Below are 27047 nucleotides of genomic sequence, written 5' to 3'. Positions count from 1 at the left end.
TTTCGTATATCAAACTTATACTAAGTTTTTGTACATTTATATAGTATGAATTTCAGTTTATGGGTTATTATGAGGCTACATTCATATATGATGTTCAGCATAATGTATATATACAACATCTAGATATCTGGCGCAGGTATCTAGATGATTGTTGGATGGTGTGGCGTGGTGATAGGGATGAGTTATCAGAGTTTGTATCCTATGTGAATGACAATTCTTTTGGTATTAAATTTTACTGCCAATATTGAGCGAGAAAATATTGTGTTTCTGGATGTATTGGTAACTAGGCTTTCTGATAATACACTAGCCACTTCAGTTCATTGAAAATTTCCAGAATACAATACTTTGTTACATGCTCAGAGTTGTCACCCACGCCACATTATCCGCAACATTCCTAAATCTCAATTCATGAGGATCAAAAGGATTTGCTCTTCTGAACAAGAATATTCTAATTTTATTGTTGGTTTGTCTAGAAGATTTATTAATCATGGTTATAAGGCACACAACATCTTTACAACCATGGATGCAACAAATAGGCTAACACGTACAGAACTATTGGAATATAAATCACGTGACTTGGCAACTCCTAAACAACAATCCAATCAACCTTTGAGGTTAGTAACTACTTATGGGACAAATACTAATCGGTTTACAAACATTATCAATCAGCATTGGGGTATTCTATTATCACATGATATTTTGAATCAAATTTTACCTGATCAGTGTTCATTCTCCTATCGTAGAGGACGAAACATGAATTCACATTTCACTCATTATAAGAGATACATTCCTACCATACCACAACAAACCACTTAATTTGGAGACATATTAAAGGGCTGTTTTCCATGTGGCCATTGTTCTGCTTGCAAATATTTATTAAAAACAACTGAGTTTTCAAGTAAGAACACTTCGCAAGTCTTCAATATCAGGATATTTGGAAATTGTAGTTCAGATTGGGTGGTGTATTTAGCTACGTGCACTTGTTCTGCTTTTTATATTGGACAGACATCTAGGCCAGTTAAATTCAGAATAGGTGAGCACGAGTGCTATCAGGAATAGACGTACAACAAATGCACTGTCCAAACATACTGTTGAACACCCATCTGCTATATTTAAATTTGTTATTATAGACAGGATAATTCTACATAGAAATTTCAAAGCAGGATGGCACCAGAAGCTTAATGATATGGAAAATAAGTGGATTACCAAACTGGGGGGTCTGTTTAGACCAGGATTAAATATACTAGAACAGCAATGATGAGTTAATCAACAATATAAACATGTATTATATTTCTTCATTGGATATATTGCATTTTTTCAGATATATGGATATTTTATATTATAGCATATATTTATATATATGTATGCATAATATGGTTCTTTACAATTATTATATGTATATATATTTTGACAACAATATTCTGATGAGCAGGAGATATATATGATGATTACTTTATTCATAAATCTATTTATCTTCCATATAAGTGCAATTGTATATATACATGTTATATTGTTTTCTACTTATATTTTTTCCATTTGGAACTGCAGATGTACAATTTGGTGGTTTATATGCATGTCCCTTTAATAGCTGGGATATAAATTGTGCTAAACATGGCGGAGACTTTTTACTTTTTTCAGCATTGACAAAGGCGTGTTTAAGCCGAAACCGGTTTGCTTTTGGTAATGGTTATTACCATTACTTTAGATTGATGGATTGATGGTTTACCATTAAATTTGTGTTTGAGCAATCCTTTTCGTGCTGGTCCACTTTGTTTACAGATTTGGCTGTTTTTTGGGACCGTGCACGTTGTCCTGCGTGCGTGTACTCTTGACTGAGCAGCAAAAGCCTTAGCCAGTATCCGGAATCCCAGGGGCGACATGTGCAGGCCATCTGTGGCAAAGCATTGTGGTCTGTCGACTGTCATCCCAAGCAGACAGATCCTGAATCCCCTTAGAATGACACCAGAAACTTAGCCAATTGTTGAAGTAAGTCATTTTGTCCTTGTACTGCGGTATCATTCTGGGCGATGGCATAATGCTTCTCACGGCTACGGTCATACCTGCCTGGGCTACAAGATTGGAGAGCTCTTCCATGTCATGTAGTCCAGGGAGGTACATCTCAGGTCATTAACAACAACATGGACAATGACTGCATCATATTTGTACTTGTTGTGGAGTGACCTGAGTGCATGTGTTATGTGGCAGATCCTGGCAGCCGACAGGCAGCTGACAGTAACCTTCTCCTTGTTTAGCCTGGTGAGTGGGTCCTCAGTGTGCCTGACTATAGAGTTACCTATGACTAGTTTGTTGGGTATGTTGTTTTGCCTTATTGGCTGTGGTTGAGTGGCACACTTGAGTCTGTGTGCTGTGTGTCATTTGGGTTGTGTTGGGGGATGGAGGTTGCTTGCATTTCTGCTTTGAAGCTCTCTGTTGCTTAGACAGATTATTATTGAAAGCCTCTGCCAATGTTTTTGTGTTACTTTGTGTGGATTTTGGTGGTGTAGATTTAGTGAGACTATGTGATGAGTGTGGTGTGGTGCAAATGTTTACCTTCTCCTCATGACTGTCAAGTTCAGTCTTGGTTGGAGAGAGCTTTACCTCCAGTTTGGCTAGATAAGTGCATTTCTCACAGGTTGTAGTGTTGGGTGGTAGGAGGAGAGGGTTGTCTGTGTACATGAGGCAATTTCTGCATTGCCTCAAGATACCCAGATTCATCAGATAGACAGGAGAGAACACTGGGAGCTGACCCTTGGACATGCTTGAATAAAAAAGTATTTTCCTCTAGAAAAGTGAGGAAAGTGAGTACAAGAGCTGTTTTTCTCTAAGCAAGTGAGAAAAGTTAAGTCGAAAAACTGATGTTATGTGATCCTATCTCGCCTACATTCTGACTGATGGGTTCGGAGCCGATCCCTCGGCTCCGACTTGGCACGCTTATGCTATAGAGCGAGGCCTCTAATTGGCTGAGCTATCTTTATCCCAGGATGCACCACCACTAATCCCCCAGATCTCGTTTGCCGCTATCAAGCTTAGACGTGGTCTCAACATTGGCTGGGCTAAGTACTAGTTATTAGGCTTTTTCCTGTCACAAAGTTCTTTACTTTGAACCCAAAAGCTGTTTTAACAGCTCTTGTTACTATTTTGGTGTGTTTGGTGATTTTCTGTTAGTAAACTCGTGAAATTTTTAGTCAGGGAAGGTTTCCGCTTTAGTTAGAGGGCCTTCCCCTGTTACTTTGCTGTTTGTGAATATTCTTGGGTCAAGTAATTGCTTAAGTTAGAGGGTCTTGACCCTCTTTATCTCGTTTTTTGTCCACTAACTGTTTAGTTTAAAAAAAAAAAAAAAAAAATATATATATATATTATTGTTATATTTGTTAAAGTTTAGGTTGGTTAAACGTTATATCTCTTAAACTTGTGGTGTTTAACTAAAGTTTAGTGTTTTTGTCACTTGGATAATTATGTCTAAAGAACACAAACCCTCCGGGTTTAAGAAATGCACGAGGTGTAGTTTTAAAATGTCCATAACGGACGACCACGCCAGGCGCTATTGCTTAGGTGCTAAGCATTTGCAAGAGTCGTAGTGTGTGCCACGCTCTTCGAGAGTCCTCCAGGAGAGGAAAACAAATTAATCCTCAAGGGATTAATCAAGCCTTCCTTCGAGGAGGCTTTATCTTCCTCTCCGCCTCCTTCTAAAGGAAAGCGTCGGCTCCGACCAGTCAGTCGGAACCGACCGCTAAGAAAACTAAGCAGACTTCTCCATCGGCTCCACGGACTTCGGAGCCGAGGTCGGAATGGTCTGCCTCGATGCCTCAGCCTCGACCCCTCTGGTTTCGGAGCCGAGGTCTGGGGCATCGAGAGGTGGGTCACCCTCATCGGCTCCACTGATATTGGAGCCAATAAGGGTTATCGGCTCAGACTCTTCCCCCTCGGAGCCGAAGTCCTTATCGGTACCGAGGGAAATTTCCTTGAAACCTTCCTCGGAGCCGATAATTGTTGAGTCGTTTCGGAGCCGGTCCCCGAGCCCTTCGGAGCCGTTGGAGAAATCGGTTGGGGCCCGATCGGTATCCTCGAGATCATCCAAGATGTCTGATTCGGACATCGACAGGGTGCTCCTTCGACTCTTCCAGTCTCCAGTGTTCCTAAAGATGGTTTCGGCTCCAGCCCATTTGGCTTCGGAGCCGATGGTCCACTCCCCTACTATGTTTCCTCCTCCAACAGCTTCGGCACCGTTGGAGCCGGTGCTGGTGGAACCTGTGGAGGTGTTAGGGTCGGGCCCGACCCTTGCTCCAACTCCGGCTCTTGGGTCGGACTTCAGTACACGGACTTCTTCCTTCGGCCCTGGGGGGGAGGCTTCGAGATTGATGCTTTCGGTCCCAAGTCTCCTCTCAAAAGGCCCGGGCGGGAGTACCGCCCACTGTCGTGGCCACGGAGGTGGGACCCTCCCAGGATTCTGGTGGTCCCGCCTTCAGGGCTATGAGGAGTGCTTTTAGCCAAATCTTCCTTGGCTACCTCCACAGTTTCCCCGGCTCCTTCCCTACATTTAGAGACTGGGTCGTTGGCAGTCCCCCTGTCCTTAGCGGAGCCCCTGGGCCTCAGGTTACCCCGCTGGGGTTTCTCCTCCTGGAGGTCCTTCTGAAGCCTCTTCGGAAGAACCTCCCAGGAAGAGATCGCAAGAGGAAGCACGCTGACTCCTGATGAGTCTCTGACATCTGACACTGATCTCGATGATGCAGAGGGGTCCCCAAGTCGCCCTCGGATGATGTCTCCTTTGCAGACATCCTGGAAGCCCTAAAACAACGAGGCGGATGGCAGTCCAAACCTCCTCTGCTGATGAGTCGGTGTTCCTGAAGGCCTTCGGGCTCAGCCCTCCGCCTCCTGGGTGTCTCCGCCTTCGAGCTCTTGGATTTGATCTGTCAAGGGCATGGGAACACCCAGACTCTGTGGAACCGTGCCCACTGTCCGAACAAATTTCTCTTGGCTCCCGGATAGAGAGTTCCTTACTAAAGGTGTGGCTGTAGATGCTATGGTGGTGGCATCTGCTACCCAGCAAGATGTAGCAGAGGCTTCTACGTCCATCCATCCTCCTAATAAGGAGTCTAGAGCATGGATCGCACGAAAGCGCACCTTAGTTCAGCTGCCTTTACACTGAGGTCCTTGAACTACCTGGACGACTTTACGAGATTTCAGAGGGATCTGATTAAGGAGCTATCCGATACCCTCTTGGGTAACCTGCCTGAGGAGCTGGCCCAGACGGTTGACTCTCAGCTGGCTACAATGTCGCCCATTTCAACTCGTCCATGAGGCTCATTTCAGATGCAGCCGAAGGGGCGAGTAGAGCGGCGGGTACAGGCATTGCTCTATGGAGACAAGCCTGGCTCCACCTGTGTCATTTCGCTGGAGGCCTTTAAGTCTTCATTTGCCGACGCCTTTGATGGGTCCTCCCTGTTTGGACCCAAGGTAAAGACACACTAACCCGCTGTGAACAGGAAGGTAAGACTCTGACTCCTCAGGGGCACGATTTTCCACTCCCTTCGGCCTTATCCCAAGGCTAAAAGAGGAGGGAAAATGTGGTTCAGATCTCAGAAGCCTTACCCCTCTCAGCAGGAAGGTTCCCTCCAGAGGCAGAGGAGGGGAAATTCATCCAGAAGACGCCGTCCCAGAGGCGGCAGAGGCCCTCGCAACACTGGAGACCGCGAGTCCTTTCGTGGCTCTTCACCTTTCATAGTCCCTGAGGGATTGCCCGGCTGTGCTGCTCCGGAGCCAGTCGGGGTCGCTCAAGCACCTGAAGGCCTGGGAAGGGATCACTCAGGACCGATGGGTGCTTCGGATTATCGCCGGAGGTTACTCCATCCAATTCTCACTCCCTCAGTCCAAAAATCCCGACCCGCCACCCAGTCAACGGGATACCGCAGCCTCAGAAATTTCAAAGCTGCTGCAAAAAGGAGTCATCCAACCGGTCCTCGCAGACCAGATCGGATTAGGACTTACTCAAGATTCTTTTGGTGCCAAAAGACCGGGACTTGAGGCCCATTTTGGACCTAAGCATCCTAAACCGCTCAGTCAGAAAGTCCAAGTTCAATGGTCACTCTACAAACCATTCTCCCATTGCTGGAGAAGGGTGTTTGATGTGCTCCATAGATCTCAAGGACGATATTATCATATCAGGATAAATCAAACGCCCAGGAGACATCTGCGCTTCAGCCTAGGAGGCAGTCATTTTCAGTTCCGTGCTGCCCTTTGGTCTCACCACAGCCCCAGGGTGTTCACCAAGTGCTTGGCAGTAGTGACTGCTCACCTGAGAAGTCTAGGATTCCAGGTGTTTCTGTACCTAGACGACTGGCTCCTAACTGCCACCTCCAAGCATCTACTTTCATGGAGCCTACAAGCCACTATATCACTGGGCAATTCCCTTGGAATCACCTTCAATTGGCCAAAGTCTGTGTTGTGCCTTCTCAAAGAATAAGATTCATAGGGGTAGAGATAGACTCAAACCAGATGCGGTCTATCTACCTACAGACAGAATTCAAACCATACAAAATCAAGTTCGAGCCTTACTCCCAGGTCCAAAGCCCCAGCCAGAATGGTCCTGCAGCTATTGGGATCCATGTCTGCCACGGTTCTTCTAGTCCCTTGGCAAGGTTGCACATGAGAATCCTCCAGTGGCTTCTTTCAACTCAGTGGTCCTTTCAGGAACTCCCTCTCAATCACTTCATATGGATCACAGAATCTTGCAAACGGGACCTTCGCTGGTGGCTAGTGCCCTCCAATTTGGATCAGGGACGACCCTTTGTTCTTCCTCCTCCGGCGGCCACTTTGACCACGGACGCCTCCTAGATGGGGTGGGGGGGGGCATTCCCTGGGCAGGTCAGTCCAAGGCAAATGGCACCCGGAAGAGACTCCTCTTCATATCAACATCCTAGAAATGAGGGCAGTACTCCTGTCCCTTCAAGCCCTTCATGATTATCTCCCTCAGGGCGTAATTGCTGTTCACTCAGACAACATGTCAATTGTCTGGTACCTGAACAAACAGGGAGGGACCAGATCCTATCCTCTTTGCAGAGAAGCCATGAGAGTTTGGGAATGGGCAGTCTTGACCAAATGCTTCCTAGTGGCCACTCACATACCGGGCAAGTCCAATGTCATAGCCGACAGATTGAGCAGAACCATCCTCTCTCCTCACGAATGGTCTCTGAATATGACAGTTGCAAATCAGATTTTCAGCGAATGGGGAGTTCCGTGTTGCGACCTCTTCACGACTCCTCTGAATGCGAAGTGCAAAGAATTTTTCTCCCTAACCCCGGCTCCGGGGAAGAGCCCCATGGACGCATTAGTCCATCCTTGGCCCACCGGCTTGCTTTATGCCTTCCCTCCAGTTCCTCTCCTCCCCAGGGTGATTCAAAAGGCATCTCTCTTAGGGAGCAAGATGATCTTAATTGCTCCTTACTGGCCTCGTCAAGTGTGGTTCCCCTATCTTCGGAAGGTCCATGGTTCCTGGACCAGGTCCCAGACCTACTGATTCATCAGTTGGGACTATTCCACCAGTCCCTACACACCTTAAAATTGACGGCCTGGCTCCTCCTCTTCCGACGATAGTCAGGAGTCATACACTGGATCCAGATGTTGTGCACATATTATCTTCAGCCCATAAGTCTGCTACAAAGAAACTGTATTCTAGCAAATGGAAAAGGTTTGCTATTTGGGCTCAACTCCGGGGCCTGGACCCCATTTCTATTTCCGTGGCAGAAGTACTAAAATTTCTGACCTCTCTTTTCAATCAAGGCTCTTCAGTTTCTACCATCAAAGTACAATTGGCAGCAATTTCTAATTTTCATGAATCCATAGACCCACCTTTAATGAGCAACAGATTGTGTAAGACCTTCTTGAAAGGCGCTGCTCTATTAAGACCTCCGATTTCTCATCCTGCACCTCCATGGGATCTCGATATAGTGTTGCGTGCCTTGAGTTCTTTTCCCTCGAACCGGCAGCTACCTGTGATCTAAAGTTTCTATCATGGAAGACAGCCTTTCTAGTGGCGATTACTTCAGCCAGAAGGGTTTCAGAGCTTCAAGCTTTATCAGTGAAACCCCCGTACTTGGTTTTTCATACAGACAGAGTATCCCTCAGACCAAATCCTTCTTTTGTTCCTAAAGTTTGTTCTACTTTATGCTTACAACAATCGTTAGAGCTTCCAGTTTTTTTCCCAAAATACTCTAACAGAGCGGAATTTATATTCCACACACTAGATGTCCACAGACAGTTACGTTTTTATTTGGATAGGACCAAACAAACAAGGAAAACAGATCAGTTGTTTGTATCCTTTGCAGAAAAAAATTGGGCAACGCTGTCACAAAGGTCACTATTGCCAAATGGATCAGGGACTGTATTACTCAAGCTTATATTTATTCTAACAAAGAGCTTACCACCTCTGTCAAGGCTCATTCTACAAGGGCTATGGCTACTTCGGTAGCATTTCATTCTAAGCTTGCTATTGGTGACATTTGTGCTGCGGCTACATGGTCTTCCCTGCACACCTTCATTTCCCACTACAAATTAGATGTGGCATCTAGAGGACGAGCTTCATTTGGTTCCACAGTGCTCAGGAGTGTTTTCCAATGAGCCACTCGGGATTTAGGTGCTAGGGACGCTGTCCCATCAGTCATAATGTAGGCGAGTTAGGATCACATAACATCTTTTAGTTATGTACTCACCATAACTTCAGATGTTTGGGATCCATCTCGCCTACATTCCTAATAACCCACCCTCCTTCCCCCTTCCTTGGAGATCAGAGGATATCAGAAGGTCCGAATCCTGTTGTTTCATCTTGAAACATCTAACAATGTTATATAAACAAGTTGTGCATGTGTGCATGAATGCGGACAAACAAGATCTGGGGGATTAGTGGTGGTGCATCCTGGGATAAAGATAGCTCAGCCAATTAGAGGCCTCGCTCTATAGCATAAGCGTGCCGAGTCGGAGCCGAGGGATCGGCTCCGAACCCATCAGTCAGAATGTAGGCGAGATGGATCCCAAACATCTGAAGTTATGGTGAGTACATAACTAAAAGTTTTCCTCTATGTAATGAGGAAGGTTGAGTGCTATAGTAATTAGTAGCTTTAGTGCTTACAAGTTCTGAACAAGTGCTGAGCACGAATAATCAAATTTAAGTGCTAAAACTAAGAATCTGTATCAGCACTAGACGAGTTACAGTACAGAAACAAGTGCAAATGCAGGCTTTCAAATCAGAAAGTTGAGAGAGATGGAAGAGATTGCCCAGACGACCAAGAACTACAATTTCTGGGCCAGAACCACATCTTATGTGGTAGACAGGTTACCTAGTGCTTACCACTCCCACTGATGAGCTTGAAGGCTTCCCTCCAACACAGAAAGGTTTGGGGGGCTCAGAAGCCTACATACAGTCCTGGATAGAGGAAATCTGTACCTGGAACACAGTTACAAGAAAGGTAGGAAACAGGCTTACAGTTTGGTTTTTTTTTATATTACAGAAAAGTAGCTTAAACAGTAGTAAAAACAATTCACATGCAGTGCAAGCTAGCACACTTGAGTATGTAGCAGTATTAGACCAAACACAGTTTAAAAAAATGCACTTAAGTTAAAAAAGGACTAAAAGCAAGTGCAGAAAGAGTTTATTAGGTAGAATGTGGTAAAGAGATGGGACTGGGTGAGTGTCCCAGATCAAATCTACAGTGGGGCTGGCAACTGCAAAACCACCAAATTTAAACTACAAGCCAGAAATAGGAAGAGATATAAGCAACAATTAACAGTTCAAACTCTAAAACGAAAAGAATATACTCAGCTCTGTATATTTGCAGATAGATTGGAAAGCAGTCTCTCAGAACAGGGATACAACCGTTTCAACAGAGATCTAAGCAACAATTAACCGTACAATCTCTAAAACCAAAAAAATATATACTCAGCTCTGTATATTTGCAGATAGATTGGAAGGCAGTCTCTCAGAACACAGGTTCCAGCAATTAAATGCAGGCTGTTACTAACAAGTCTAATTCTATAACTACTCCAACCAGGCGTCTACTGATCAAAGCAAGAGATTATGTACTCATAGGAGCATTCTTCTACACTGTATCGAAGACCGCGTCCCTTCTCTTCTCAATGGTGAAAACGGTTCAATTTCATGTCCAAAAGATATTTCATAGTTCCTTGCTGTCAGCCTGACTGATTCTACAGGCTGTAGGGTCGGTCTGCTGCCATAATTCTGGTTCCACTGGCAAGGTATCATATGAGAGTTTTTATACTGACCTTGGCAACGTAGTGGTACATCCTGTACCAGCTGTTGCTCCCAGATCAGAATAACTCAAGCATGCAAAAGATATGCTCAGAGCAAATTTTACAGAGATGACCTTTCATACTTCCTCAGCCCAAAGCCATAGTGACCATGGACACATCCCAATTTGGGTGGGTGGGAGGGGGCTTCTTGGGAAAAGCCAGTCCAAGCACCAGGTCCCCAGAAGAGGCCAACACGCATATCAATGTCCTTGAATGACAGCAGTCCTCCTAGCATTTAGGCCTTCCAAGGCTCTCTCCCTTCAGGAACTATTGCAATTCAGATGGACAGTGTCAGTAGTCTGCATCAGCAAGCAAGGAGGAACCAGATCTTACTCCTTATGTCGAGAAGCTGTGAGTGTGTGGCAGTAGGCGATCTCATCCAATCGATTTCTGACAGCAATGCACAGCTATCACAGCAGACAAGTTGAGCAGGCCCATCCTGTTACCTCAGGAGTGGTATCTCAACAAGGAAATTGCATATAAGTTAGTCTGTCAGTTGTGTCAACCATGCTGCGATCTATTTGCATCTCCCCTCAACAAGTGTAGCAGGTTATTGACCTGATTCCCCCCCCCCCCACATTGGGAGGGTCACCAACAGATGCGCTCCTCCACAGTTGGCCCCCGGGGTCCTCTATACTTACCCCTCAACTCCACTGATCACCAATTTCTTCAGAAAGCATCTCGATTGAAGAGCACAGTAATCCTCATTGTCCCTTATTGACCTCAACAGATTTGGTTCTCCTTCCTTTAGCCTCTTCTAGTTCATCCTCTGCGGATCCTAGATTTAATTCCAGACCTTCTGTCTCACCAGAAAGACCTGATTCATCTGGACATTTTGGGTGTAAAGTTGACTGGGTATTTTCTCCAATTCCTTTGATGGCTAGACAGCCCAAGCTGTCCTCCCCTGTCCATCACATTATTTTGTTTTCCCACAAAGCTTCCATAAGGAAGATTTACAAAAGTAAATGGAAATGATTTGTTTTTTGGGCACACCAGAAAACATCAACCCTTTTTTAGCACCAGTATCCTCAGTTCTCTAATTTTTGGCTTCTATTTTTAATGAAGGGTCCAGTTCATCAATAGTTAAAGTACAATTGGCTATTTCTGATTGTCATGTTGGAAGTGACAATTCTACCTTAGCTTCATTATGACTGCATTTTTAAAAGGAATCCTTTTACTGAACCCACTCTTTTAAAGAATCTACTCCACCATAGAATTTGATTTTAGTGTTACAAGTCTGACATAATCACCATTTGAACCAGCTGCAAACTGTGAATTAAAGTTTCTGACTTGGAAAATATTTTTGGTAGCCATTACTTCAGCTTGGAGAGTGTCAAGACCTGCAATCCCTCATCTTCTAAACCTCCTTATTTGATTTTTCATAAAGATAGAGTATCCTTATGAACCAGTCCATCTTTTCTTCCTAAGGGGGTGTCAGGATCCATCATTAATCAATCTATCAACCTTCTTGACTTCCTACCAAATTTCTCCAAGAAAGGGGAATGCATTTTAGATTTGTTGGACGTACACAGACAATTGTGTTTCTATCTGCATAAAACTGACAAATTCAGAAAATCAGATCAGTTGCTCTCCTTTTCAGAATCAAGATTAGCAAAGCTAGTTAACAAAATAACTTTAGCTAAGTGGCTAAACTGCATTACTTTCTCTACAGTAAGTTGGGTTTATCCCTTCCAAAACTATTGCAAGCTCATTCATCTAGATCCTCGACAACCTCTTCAGTATTTCTGTGCAGGTATTCCATGGATGAGATTTGTGCTGCGGCCACTTGTGCTAATCCTCATATTTTTATTGCTCATTACAAAGTTGATCTGGTGTCTAGGGGAAAAGCTGCCTTCTGCTCAACAGTACTTACAAATATCCTTTCTTAGAGTCCTCCCAGGATTCAGCTAGCTGGGCACTCTGTTCCGCATGTTGAGAAATGAATGAAAATTGACATCAGATAAAGACGTTGTGTACTCAACATAACATTCCATTTGTGTTGTCCATTTCTATTCTTCTTCAACTCCCCTCCCTCCATACCTCCTACCTTTCTTGTTTTTGACTTCTGGAAGAGTGAGTGGATACTGGAAGAATCAATGTTCCTCCTTTTGAACTCCAGATAGGGGATGTTCATCGTGTTACACTGCTGCAGTCATGACACTTGGATTATCCTGCCGTCAGATGGTTCCCCAGTCGGCCTGAGTTCCAAAGTCTTGGTCCAGCGTCGGTTGTTGTCGCCTCCTCCCTGACGTCAGTGTGACAGGGGTATATAAGATGCAGCTGACGCCATTTTCTTCAGTCTTTCTTGCCGTGCGGTGCCCGAAGCAGAAGCAGTTCGCAAGTGCCGGTCGGCCGACTGCTGAGATTTTCTTTCCGAATCCATAACCGAAGTCTTCTACAAAGCTAAGTACCTCATTGGGGAAACTTTTTCTTGCCTCAGACCGATGTCAGTAAAAGTTAATAACTGTATTTCTTGTGGGAAGCAAATACCTCATAAGGATTTCCACTCCTATTGTATTCCATGCCTAGGCCCAGACTGCGACGTCACTGGTTGTCGGTTTTGTGCTAGGTTTAACAAGCGCACTATTAGATGTCAGTTTGATTTTGCCCGACATTATTTTGACAGAAAATTCAATTACACCATGCCATAGGAACGTCCGATGACCGGAATACATAAAAAGTGCAAAGACAAGGACAGGCATCCGAGGCCCAAAACTGACGACGAGACCTCTTCCAGGCCGGTCGCCGGTTCTCCGGTTTTCAGCGAGGCGCCTACGCAGCCCCTGACGACTGCTTCCACAGACCGCCTCTGACTCCCACGTGGAGCTGGCTGGGTCTTCGGACGCTCTAGGTTTTCAGCCTACCGAACCTAACTCTTCTGAGGGAACCGAAGTAGCTGAGCAATCCACAGCTTCAGAGGGTGTCTTCAGACCTACCCAGTTAACCATTAAAACCCTTTGCTAAGTCTAAGGCCCCCTTAAAAACAAAGAAACAGATACAGCATTCTCCAGGACAGGGGCTTCCATGCCTAAGAAACAAATGCTCAAAATGGCTGAAGACCTAATCACCCTGATCAGGGGGTCCCATCCCCCTCCTGATAAAAGGCCCAGGCAGGATGCAGACTATTAATCTTCTGACCAGGTGTCCATTTCTTCAGATTCATCCTTAGACCTAGGATTTTCTTTACCCCCTTATGGGGATTCTGATGCTGAGGAATCAATTCCATCAGCCTCTCTGCCTGAGGACTACTCCTTTGGTGAGACCTTACATACCATGAGGGAGCATTTCCATTGGGAAGGCCAGGATTACTCAGAATCCAAGAAAAGGCTCAGAGACTTCCTTTTATTGCCTCAACACTGACCCCTGGCTATTCCGTCAGTGTTAGATATTGTGGATGATGTATACACTGAATCCAGCTTAAACCCTGAATCCTTACCTCCAGCCCCAGTTAAGCCTGATAGATATTACAGAGTCCCTGACTCTCACAAATTTCTGTATAAAAGCCCTGTTGCAGACCCTGAAACTATTTCTCAGGGACCCAAAGGGATTAAGGCCTCATCAGCAAAAAACCCAGTTCCCTCTGACAGAGATTCCAGAGCATTAGACAGATGGGGAAAGAAAGTATATACGTCTGCAACTTTAGCAATGAGAGCCTTAAATTGCCAGTTTCACATGCTAAAATATCAGCAATTTTTGATGTCTCAGTTGAAACAAAAGATGCTTCCAGATTCAGATCCTCCTAATTTTAAAGAAATGCAGGATTTATTGCATGCAACTGAACAAGTGGGAAAACATACTCTGCAATGTGGGTTTGATTCCTTAGAGGCCTCCTGTAGAGCAGCAGTTACAGGCTCTGTCATTAGAAGGCATGCTTGGTTAAAAGAACATACGTTACCAGATCATGTTAAGGCAAAATTATTGGATGCACCTTTGCAGCGGGATGTGTTGTTTGTAGTTAAGGCAGAAGAGGTATTAAAGAAGATGGAGGATAAAGCAAAAAGTTAAGAAATGTGCTTTGCGTCATGTAGAAAGAAAGACATTGCCAGTGAGTGGTGATATCGATCATGCATATTTGTCTTTCCAACATGTTCTGCTTATGTTGCAGGAGAGGTTAAGATCTCTCGAGTGGATTTTTATACTGCCAGTGGGTTTCCAGATATGCTATAAATCTGAAATGTTATGGTCAATTGAGGCGCAATCATAGATGCAGAGATTGCCCCTCAGTAGTCTGTCTGACATTGAGAAGAGGGGACAGGGCTTTCAGGTGGTCAGGGTAACTTATAGTTTAGACACTTTATTTTTGGGAAGCATTGTAGTAATTTATGTTGTGCCAAGCAGCTGGACAAGCACATACTGAAGAATGCACTGTACACCATGACTGACCTTATCAGTGCCAAATACAGTGTGTGATTGTACATACAACCCACCCCTCCATCCGGTTTTATTAGTGTTTGACAAAATAGTTACAGAAGAAATGTATGATGAGTATACAAGAAATAAATGGAAGGTAGGACATTCTAACCTGACTACAGATGAATTGGATTTATTACATGATTTACAAGCTTCAGGAACATGTCGCATAATGAAACCTGATAAGGGAGGGGGGCTATATTGTTTGGTGTGGAGGAATATAATAATGCTATTATGAATATTTTACTAGATACCTCCACCTATTCTCCAGTGTCAAAAAATCAGATTAGTATAGCATACAGGAGAATTGATTAATTACTGGAAGAATACTTTTCGGACAATAGGATAGATAGTAAAACTTTTAATTAAGACAAATTCATCCCACTATACCGAATATATTTGGTGTGCCCAAAATTCATAACTCTATTATAGAGCCTCCTTTTAGACCAATAGTGTCAGCAAAAAACTCAGAGACTCACCCTCTTGCAGTGTATGTTGATAATTATACAAAAGAAATAATGGTTAAAACATCACATTTAATAAAAGATTCATGGGAATTTCGTAGTAAATTAACCCAAGACATATGGTCAGAAAGTTGTAGCTTTCTGACCATAGATGTCAAAGATCTTTTTACTTGTATACCCAGGATTGAAGGACGTATGAATACTTTAGTGATAGTCTTTATAAGTATTCCACTTTCTCCAAAGATAAGATTTCTTTGATTTTGGAACTTATGGAGGTGATATTAGACAATAACTACATAAACTTCCAGGGGGAATATTACCAACAAACTAGTGGGGTAGCAATGGGGGCAGCATGTGCCCCCATTTATGCCAATCTAGTTTTGCTTGAATGGGAAAACAGGTTTGTTTTTCATAGTTCCTTATATAAGAACATAAGGTTGTACCTTAGATTCCTTGACAATATTTTTATATTGTGGGATGGAACCAAGGGCACCTTGGAACAATTCATGGAGTATCTTAATAGTAGTACCCCCTTTTCTACTTTCGCACATACATGGAATGAGAATAGCATAAATTACCTTGATACTCCTATTACAAAAACATGTGATGGATTCAAATCAAGAATCTATCGTAAACATATTTGGTGCAATAGTTACCTGCACTACACTAGTCACCATCCTCAGGCACAAAAAAGAAGTCTCATCAAAGGTCAAGCTGTGAGAGTAGCAAGAATCACTTAAGACTTTAATGATCTGATCAATGAGTTTATATTTTTGGGAAAAAAATTTTTGGAAAAGGGGTACCCTGTGGAGATGATAAACTTTGTCAAAGGTAACAAAAAGAGAAACAGAGGACAAAAATTTCTATGGGGCCTGTGTTATGGAATACAATATGTTTTCTGAATCTTTCACTAATGTAGTTAGAGCTAATTGGAGCACACTTAAAATAAACAAAGACGTGTATGATGCAGTAGGTGTTAAACCTTTTTTCACCTACAAAACTGGTAAAAATTTTAAGAGAATATTTGAAAAGGGTGATATGATTAATAGCACTTTTAAAGCAACAACTTCATGTGGCAAATGTAGTTCATGCCATCTCATTTTCAAAGAAGCTTGGATTAAGTTAAATAATGGTCTAAATAGTGTTGTTAGATTTCGCAAGGGAAATTGTAAAACTAAGATGATTGTATACATGGCTAAGTGTGTAGGATGCCATGCATTCTATATAGGCAAAACAGAGAGGGCATTAAAAGATAGAATGCATGAGCACCACTATGATATAAGAACTGGAAAAGAGACTAGTGCCTTGTACAAACATTCTTTGACATGTCCTTCTTTCAATGGTTTCAAATTTGGTATCATAGACCTTATTGTTACAAATAGTTTTAAAGGTGGGGACATGAAAAATGCTTTGCTTAATAAAGAATTGAAATGGCAGTTTAGATTAAAGTCTTTCATTCCACCTGGGCTTAATGAATTTGAAACAGTTAAACCTGTGTTGATATCTAAGGCAGAAAATATTTGATTTATCTGGTTTATTTCATTAATACAATGGCTATATGTCTATTTACTTGTGTTTGGAGTGTATTTTTAACATGTAATGTTTTATGCAAGAACACAATATCATACACATGTAATTTTTATCTTATTTGTAACGCTATTATATATGTGTGGAATGTAAGTTGGCACATCCTTTTTTCAGTTTACAAGGCAAGATTTTTTATGAATTTTTTATGAATTCTTTATGTATTTGTTTAGGTACAGGATGTATTGCTGGGTTTCATCCTGTAGTGAGTAATGTATAGATTTTTTTAAAAAAAATGGATATTCAAGTGTGGTTTCTTTAAATATTAATTGACATGTATTAGGAGAACTGGTATTTAAGTGACGTATTTAAGTATTTAAGACGAAAACGCTCATCTTTGTATTTGTGGTTGTGATATAAAAAGTTTATTTTTGCCTCAAATCGGTGGCCTGGATTTTTTATACATTTTTTCAGTACTCCTGCCCTTTTAAACCAATTGCCTCCCTGCCTAGGACTTGGTACTCCCCATCTGTAGACCCTGTGCCTTTGAGGGTACCATCTCCATTTCTAAGCAGACTGAAATATCCTTTGGCATCCTCTTCCCATTCTACCAGAAGACTTATGGAAGAGGACATGGAACGGATGGTCCAGAAAATTTTGCCAGCACAGGGCATTACTAAGTCCCCCTCGGCTTCAACCCAAATGTCCAAGGTCTAGCCAAGCTGTCCACTCCCCCTCTGGTTACTCCTTCGTCTTCAAGACAAGCCTCTGAATTCTTGGATCTGATTCACCCAATGACCTCCAGCTTGGATCCAAGGATTTCTTTTTCTTTGGACTAGACTTTTGCTCAGCCTTCTGGGAGCTAGAGAGCTCTTGTTGCTGTAGCGAGCCTGGCGGACAACGGGTGCAATCAACTCCTAGACCTTCTGAGCAGTCTATGCACCTCGGGGCTTCTGCACCGGAGAGCTCGGCACTGGATTCAACCCAGGGTGAACTGTCTTCAGAGCTGGAGAGGACTTCTTCCCACAAGCATGGCTTGTCAGAGATGATTTCCCTCTCCACTCAGGAGTGGTCAGCTTTTGGAGTTCTGGAGAGGATGTTTCCTTGGTGGACATCTTAGAGATTTTAAAACAGAGAGGTTGTTAGCAGTCTAGCAATCCCTCACCTGAGGAGTCAGTGTACCTGGTGGCCTTTGGATCCAGAACACGTCCCTTTTCATTCCCAGGGTCAAAGATGCAGTATCCAGGTGTGAGAACGTGAGTAAAATCCTTTCTGCCATGGGTATACATTTTTCCACCCCTCAGAGACTTTACACTAAGGGTCAGAGAAGTTGCTGTAAAATCTGGTTAAACAAATCACAAGGGTCTTACCAGGACACATGTGGAGAGAGTTCCCCCAGGGGCAGAGGGGGAACAATTCTGGAAGATGCCACCCTCGCAGCAGAGGAGGCCCATAGAACCATTGGTCCAGATAACCTTTTTTTGGAAAACCTTTCCATTGCTCCTGAAAGGAGACACAATTGTCCATCTCTGGAGGCAATCTGGGGTCTACTGTCCCTGCACTGGAGAGCCTCGCTAAGAATAGCCACTGATATATGGGTGCAGAAGATAATATCCAGAGGTTATCTAATCCCCTTTTCTCATGTCTCTCACCCCCCAAACAGAAAAAATTCCAGATGTTTCACTGAGTCAAAGGGATCATGCAATTACTCAAATTCAGAAGCTGCTGGACAAAAGAATCATCCAAGAGGTCCCTCCAGACCAAAGAGGATTCAGAACTTACTCAAGGTTCTTTTTAGTCCCAAAGAAAATGGGACTGGAGACCAATTCTGGATTTCAGACTAAACAAGTCAGTTTGAAGTCACGAGTTCCAGATGGTCATGGTATAGTCCATACTTCCTTTATTGGAACAGGATGATTGGAGGTGCTCCATATACCTTCTAGATGCTTGCTACCACATAAAAATGGACGGATGATTCAGAAGACACTTACTCTTCTGGCTGAGAGACCATCATTACCAGTTTAAAGCGTGGCCCTTTGGTCTCACTACAACCGCCAAGGTGTTCACCAAATGCATGGCAATGGTAGTGGCTCACTTGAGACAACAAGGATTCCAAATGTTTCCCTATGTGGATGACTGGCTCACTTACACCCCAACCAGGCATCTACCTATTCATGCAAGAGACTCTGTTAACCAAGTCTGTACAGAACTAGGTATAACTATAAATTACAAAAAGTTACACTAGGGCCCTGCTCAAACACTGGAGTTTATTGGAGTAATTTTGTACATAACTCAGATGATTGCAAGCTTTCCTCACTCCAGAGTGCTGACAATCAGCCACCAAACACACAAACTACTCCAGAAAAAGAAGATAGCTGCCCGTTATTTCTTACAGGCTTTGGGCTCAATGGCCGCAGCTGTAGTCTTGGTACCATTGATGAGATTCTATATGTGAATACTACAGTGGTTTCTGGCTGCACACTGGGCAATTATCCATCAACCGATGTCTTATCAAATACTCATTATGGACATCTGCAGAGCAGCTTTATCACGGGGGATTAATTCTGATCAGTTGATGCAAGGCCAACCCTTTGTTTCCCCTCATCCTCAGGCCACTGTGATCACGGATGGTTCTCAGATAGGGTGGGAGGTCATTATCTGTGGGAAGGCAGTTGAAGGTACGTGGTCTTCCAATGAGGCCAATGTACACATAAATGTTTTGGAGATGAGGGCAGTGTTTTTAGCATTGCAGGCTTTTCAGGCTGCTCTTCCTCTGAGAGCAGTGGAGATGCATTCTTCAATATGTCTGTGGTCTGGTACATAAATAAGCAAGGAGGAACCAGGTCATACGCCTGTGCCGAGAAGCGCCCAGAGTGTGGCAGTGGGCAGTCTCATGCAACTGCTTTCTTGTAGCAATGCACATTCCGGGAAAGTCCAACGTGATGGCGGACAAGTTGATCCGATCCATTCTCATGACTCATGAGCAGTCCCTCAACCAGAAAGCAGTGGAAGAAATTTTCCGGAGATGGTGCCAGCCTTGCTGTGACCTCTTTGCATTCCCTCTGAACAACAAATGCAGCAGCTACTTTCCCCTAATCCCTTGATGGGGGAATTCCCGAGGGATGCTGTCATACACGACTGGCCTCCCTGTCTCCTATAAGCTTTTCCCCCCTAGCCACTTGATTCCCAGGTTTCTCCAGAAAACAAACAGGTTGAAGAAAACAGTAATCCTCATTGCTCCGTTTTGGCCTCAACAAATCTGGTTTCCCTTCTTTTGGCCTCACTCACAGGAAAAACACTTGATTCTGGAACTCCCTGCAGACCTTCTGTCATACTCGACAGGAATGTTTCATCCCAGTCTGTCCCATCTCAAGCTGACGGCTTGGTTCCTCCAGTTCCATTTATAGCCAGACAACCTATGCTTTCTTCCCCAGTTCGTCATATTTTGTCATAATCCCGTAAGCCATTCACTCAAAAGCAAACCGGAGCAAATGGAAGAGATTTGTAATCTCGGCTCAGCCACGGAATTTGAATCCATTCACAGCACATATTCATTCCGTCCTACAATTTTTGGCTCACCTCTTTGACAATGGAGCAGCTGCTTCTACAATTAAAGTGCAGTTAGCAGCTATTTCTGTTTTTCACATCGGGAAGAATAGCTTGTCACTGATTTCCAACAACCTTTGCAAGGCCTTCTTGAAAGGGACTCTGTTACTAAGGCCAACCCACAAGGATCCCTTTTCTCCATGGGACCTAAACTTGGTGCTCTGTCTCATCATCCAACCCCCTTTTCAACCTGCAGCGATATGTGATATAAACTTTTTGTCTTGGAAGTCCATCCTCCTAGTAGCCATTACATTGTCAAGAAGAATATCAGAAATTCAGGCCTCATCTTCCCAACCTCCTTACCTGATTTTCCATAAGTGCAGCAAGAGAACGTAGTGGATCTAGGATATCCAAAAACAAAGTTTAACAAATGGAAAGATGCCCAATGCTGAGAGTAAAAACACTTTAATTCCAAAAAACAGATAAAAACAGGTAAGCGCTTTCACGATTGCTTGCTTCTTCGGTTAAGGTCTGAAGCAGCGATCAATTGTGAAAGCGCTTACCTGTTTTGTTTGTTGATTTTCCATAAAGACAGGGTTTCTTTGTGTACCAGCCCTTCCTTTTTACCTAAAGTTGTTTCTTAGACTAATATCAGTCAAACCATTAACTTGCCCATTTTGTTCCCTAACTTCACCAATAAAGGGGAATATGTATAGCATTTGTTGAATGTCCATAGGCAATTACATTTTTATCTGCACAGGACAAAAAAAAATTTAGGAAGGCAGACCAATTGTTTATTTCCATCTCACGCCATAGGAAGGGTCTTCAAGTGTCCAAGGTTACTTTAACTACACTGCTTTCGTCTACACTAAAGGTATAGATCATCTGTTCGAGCTCATTCAACAGGGCTATGGCATTTTGACAGTTTTTCAGGCGAATGCATCCATGGATGAAATTTGTGCACCGGCCACTTGGGCAAATCATCATACCTATATCAGTCATTACAAGTTGGATTTGGTCTCCAGGGGAAGCGCTTCCTTTGGTTTGATGGTTCTGAGGAACATTCTTCCACTAGTCAATCTAGGATAAAAGTAGCTGAAGACACTGTCTCGTGAGGACAAAATGAAAAATTTACAATATTGGATAAAGCAGTTATGTACTTACTATAACGTTCCAACAGTATTGTCGATTTTTCATTTCTCCTCGCAGCCCCTCCCTCCATGCCCCCAACCTTTTGTTTCTGGTATAGAACAGGAAGTATAATTTACAGTTCATGTTATCTTCTCCATACTCCAGAAATGGTCTTATAGCTTTTTCCGTTTGGAAAGAGTCTTAGCAAACAAGATCTGAGGTGACAGGGAGAGGTGCGTTGTGGGTATGGGGAGGTGTCCAAGAGGTTTTTGGTTGCCATGAGCTTAGTAACTGCAGAGTCTGATCGGAACCCATATGTGAAGAGAAATGAAAAATTGACAGTACAGATGGAACGTTATGGTAAGTACATAAATTATTTTTTCAGTCACTGTGTGCTATATTAAGTATTCATCTTTATTTGTCTCCCAAATATAATATGCTTAGTTTTTTATGTATTTATCAACATATTATTTTCCTGTGCCCAAATATTCAATTTAGTTGAGGTCTTTTACAGACATGGCCTGTCTGTAACACATGTAATCGGTTTACCCTATTTTAAATCATCTGCATACAGACCGTAGAACACCTCAGATGAAAAAGATAGGAATGAAAGATCTAAACAATTATGGGCCTAGGACAGAACACTGCATGAATTCATGACTTTAGATAAAAATTTCACCTCTCTAGTTTTTGAGTGATATATTTGTAAGCTGTGCAGCTGTCTGTCGTATCGAGTACATCAGTTACCTAGTTGTTCTAATGTATTGATTAGTGTTTTGTCTATGACCCTGTCAAATGCTAAAGTTAAATCTATATGAGTTACATCACAGCACAATTTTTAAGTGAGAAGTTATCCATTTCTCTGTCTTCTTTCTCGAACCTATATGAGGGAGAAAGGATTTGCCATTCTGTGGATGTACATAGACAACTCAAATATTACTAAACTAAAACTTTCAGTTCTTCTAGTTGTTCATTTCTTGAAAAAGTAAGAAAAAAGGGCAAAAAGTGTCAAACAGGCTATATTCAAATCGTCTCATGCTATTATCTTTTCTTTTGCCCAGCACAGTAAGGCAATTGCAGGCAGAGTCAAGGCTTACTCTACCAGAACCAGGTCCTTGACCTCATCTGTAGCTTTTTGGAAAAGGTCATATTCTAGAAGTGCTCTTGAAGCAGCAACTTGATCCTCAGTGCATCTCTCTACAAACCACTACAAACTAGATTCCTTGTGCAGATTTAGAGCAGGCTTTGCTCAGACCATTTTAAATTGATTCCTGAAACCTCATCCTTCTTCCTGTCAGTTAGTATAATCTATGGTAGTTTACCCATATAGCTAAGGCTACTGTAGCAAGGGCCAAATTGTTAACTTAGTGCAATTGTGTAACTAAACGTACCATAACAGTAGATGTTAGAATGACTACTGCTGATGTAGCCTCTTTGTCCCAATATCCCCCATGCTTTTGTAGCCAGAATGAGGGCTTTTATATTTGTTTTCTTAACACTGACCTTTTCAGGGCCCCATCCTCCCTCTCTGTTGGTATGATAGCTATGAAGGTCTTGGCACTCAAACCACTCCTCTTCAGCTGTGCTCGAACTGGTAAACTTGTTGGGCGCATGAAAGGTGCTCTTAAGCTTTGGAAGTTGGCTGACTCTCCTACCTTAAGTAGGCTTTAACCCATATAGCTAAGGCTACTGCAGCAGTGATCAGTCAAACAACTAATTTACTTAACTGTAACGTCTAGAAACTAGCACACTAGTCACAACATTCCAGACCCCCATGTATACAGGAGTTCTGTCCTGGAACACTGTTATACTCTTCCATCTCTCAGAATTACCTTTACATATAACCCCATGACAGATGTAAACAGTAAATACTGTCATCATAAGTTCATTGTTACATACTAAGCTAATGGTCACCAGAGCCTTTATAAGCTTAGCCGTGCTAGCCATTTGTGTCCATATATATCATGGGCATTTATTAGGAAGGGGATATTTTAGGAAGTTTCTAGAGGTAATGTGCAGGGGTATGTTAGTTTGGGCATTAGGGCATTACTGTCAGTCTCTGTCTGTCAGAGACATGAGGGACAGACCTGGGGTGAATTTCTGATTTCCCATCCAATGGTCAAGGTTACACTTCAATAGCGCTAGGGATGAACTCTGCTAGACATGAATTGAGAACCAGTTACAGACCATAGGGATCTTGAGACATATATATGTCTCACCACCATATCTTGTATATGTCACAAGCAAAATTTAAATCCTTGATCTAGTGGTTCTGATGCTGTTTGTTTTGCAGATGTGCAAAAGGTCCAATGGAGCTTGATCTGAGGATGCTTTGTATGCCAGGCATAGATTGCCTCTCAATAACCTGTAGAAGACAGAGTGTAGATAGAGGGCTTTAAGGCGATCCATATAGGAGAATGTGTTTATACCCTGGATTCTTCTGATAAGAAACTTTTGTGAGTGTTCCAACTGTTGCATCTGTCTGGTCAGGTACTTACTGAAGGTGGCATTATACTCGATGATGGGTCTGTTAAGGCCCGAGTAAAGAGGCATCATGACTTCCTTGGACCCAGATGCCATGCCTTTATTTATAAGTTGGGCAATATAGAATGACATGTTAAGTTGTCCATCTCAGCTCCCCTATATCCCACAATGCTAGGCGGTACTCAGATCTCGTTTGCCGCTATAGCTGATGAGACCATAATAGGTATTTCTTAATATTGTTTCATACCATAACCTTAACTTGTAGGCCTTCGCCCTTCTCCCCCAGTCCTTTAGTGTGACTAAATTAGTATGTTTTGTTAATATGTGTGTTTGTGGCTTTGTGTTAGCCTTAATAATTTAATATTTTTTTGTGTTGTTGTCAGGCACCCTTTTACCATGTCAAAAAGCTAAGGTCTCAGGCTTCAAGAAGTGTGACTCAGGCGGTCAGAAAATGTCTCTGACAGGCGGTCACACTTCTTGTGTGTATTGGGATTTTAGTAACCTGCAGAGACTCTTGTGCTGTTTGTCATGGTTTTAGCCCTAGAGTCCTGCAGTATTAAAGCCTGAAGTCCTCCCTCTGCCGTGTGGGGAAGCCTTTCTAAAACTTCAAACAGTGAGTCTGCTGAAAAAAATCGAGTTTCGACATCGGCTCGGCGAGCCGATGTTTCCAAGCTCAATCATACTGTTACCTGGCTCCGGCTGGAGCTGAGGCTGATAAACTCCGTACTCTTTCGACACCTTATCGGAGCCACAGGAAGAGATCAGATCCCCTCTGTCGGCTCCTTTGCATGTATTCGTCGTGCCAGGATCACCTCTTCTTTCGAACAGAGCAATAGAACTCATTCTCACGGTCTTCCAGGTTATCTGACCGGCACTGCCCAAAATGCTGCATAGCCCGACTCAGCAGTCAGTGGCTATTTCGTTCCCCAATACATTCCTCCTCCGACTCCTTTGAGTTGGCCAGATAAATGAAGACATGACTGTCGGTCGCGTCGAGCTGCCGGTGCTGCCGGAATGACTGTCGGGTGGGCCGGATCCAATACCTTCCTTCCGGCTCCATCGTCTGCTCGATCTCCTCACCCTTGTCCGGCTTCGAGCTCTCCCTCCTCTGGCCTTGCCTGACAGGGGTGCCTTCAAGTCATGCAGAGGGTCTGCCCCACGTCGGCTCCTTCAGCCCCCATCTACAGTGCCTGACTCACCCCCTTGCCTTAGACCCAGAGAACTCACTCCCGCCAATTCCCCATTGGGAATTTCTTCCTCCAGGCCTCCTGACCCTCCAGGAGAGATGCCCTAGGAAGAGGCAGTGCAAGAGGAAGCACATTGGACTCCCCTGAGTCTATCACATCTGACACTAACTTAGAGGAATCTGAAGGTTCCCTCGATCCCCTCTGAGGATGTCTCCTTTGCTGACATCCAAACAGAGGGGGAGGATGAGTCAGTGTATCTTGGCGCTTGGCTCCTCCTGGTGTCCCCTCCCTTTGACCCCTATGGACGTGGTGGCAAGGAAGGCTTGGACGGCTCCTGATTCAGTGGAACCCACCCGAGGGAGACCATCTAAATTTATTACTGCCCAGAGGTGTCCCTGTTGATGCCATGGTGGCCACTGGCTGCGGCCACTAAGAAGGAGTTAGCTGAATTCCATGTAAGTAACTCCTCCATGCCGGTCTCATATGCTGCAGATGGGAGTAGAGCAGGGCATGGTGTTGCCTTACTTTATGTCAATGCTTCGATGCTGCTATGTAACTTTGTGACTTTTCAAGGCGCCCTTCACTACTCTCCTTTGATGGATCATCCTTGTTTGGTCCCAAGGTAAGGGATACATTGACCAGGTGCGAGTAGAGAAGGTAAGACTCTCTGTCAGAGAGTCCTTTTTTTCACTTTTCTTCTCTGTGGAGTCCGCTTTTCTACCCTTCAGACGGAGGAAAGATGTGGTTCAAGAACAATCCCCCAGTCTCATCATCTGACACACAAGGTCCCCTCTAGAGGCAGAGGTGAGGGCCGCTGTCCGCTGTCCACCTTCGGCAGTCGGGGAAGTTTATCCCTGTACCCAAAAGCAGACGTTTCACCCGGTCTAAGGGAACAAGCAGCATTAGAAATTTCAACCTGTGCCCAAATATTCAATTTAGTTGAGGTCTTTTACAGACATGGCCTGTCTGTAACACATATGTCGGTTTACCCTATTTTAAATCATCTGCATACAGACCGTAGAACACCTCAGATGAAAAAGATAGGAATGAAAGATCTAAACAATTATGGGCCTAGGACAGAACACTGCATGAATTCATGACTTTAGATAAAAATTTCACCTCTCTAGTTTTTGAGTGATATATTTGTAAGCTGTGCAGCTGTCTGTCGTATCGAGTACATCAATTACCTAGTTGTTCTAATGTATTGATCAGTGTTTTGTCTATGACCCTGTCAAATGCTAAAGTTAAATCTATATGGGTTACATCACAGCACAATTTTTAAGTGAGAAGTTATCCATTTCTCTGTCTTCTTTCTCGAACCTATATGAGGGAGAAAGGATTTGCCATTCTGTGGATGTACATAGACAACTCAAATATTACTAAACTAAAACTTTCAGTTCTTCTAGTTGTTCATTTCTTGAAAAAGTAAGAAAAAAGGGCAAAAAGTGTCAAACAGGCTATATTCAAATCGTCTCATGCTATTATCTTTTCTTTTGCCCAGCACAGTAAGGCAATTGCAGGCAGAGTCGAGGCTTACTCTACCAGAACCAGGTCCTTGACCTCATCTGTAGCTTTTTGGAAAAGGTCATATTCTAGAAGTGCTCTTGAAGCAGCAACTTGATCCTCAGTGCATCTCTTTACAAACCACTACAAACTAGATTCCTTGTGCAGATTTAGAGCAGGCTTTGCTCAGACCATTTTAAATTGATTCCTGAAACCTTATCCTTCCTCCTGTCAGTTAGTATAATCTATGGTAGTTTACCCATATAGCTAAGGCTACTGTAGCAAGGGCCAAATTGTTAACTTAGTGCAATTGTGTAACTAAACGTACCATAACAGTAGATGTTAGAATGACTACTGCTGATGTAGCCTCTTTGTCCCAATATCCCCCATGCTTTTGTAGCCAGAATGAGGGCTTTTATATTTGTTTTCCTAACACTGACCTTTTCAGGGCCCCATCCTCCCTCTCTGTTGGTATGATAGCTTTGAAGGTCTTGGCACT

At 43.3% G+C, this 27047-nt stretch overlaps 1 protein-coding gene across 1 annotated transcript in view; it reads left to right on the top strand.

Moving 5' to 3' along the window:
• The window catches only part of LOC122790655 (exonuclease mut-7 homolog), a gene marked incomplete in the record, with an annotated part of 2442473 nt that overhangs the window by 552898 nt on the left and 1862528 nt on the right, over positions 1–27047 (top strand).

The sequence above is a fragment of the Protopterus annectens genome, chromosome 16.part0, assembly GCF_019279795.1.
Source record: "Protopterus annectens isolate FY-2018-M chromosome 16.part0, PAN1.0, whole genome shotgun sequence".
NCBI lineage: Eukaryota > Metazoa > Chordata > Ceratodontiformes > Protopteridae > Protopterus > Protopterus annectens.
The sequence above is the reverse complement of the archived record's forward strand: the minus strand, read 5'-3'. Positions and strand labels throughout refer to the sequence as shown.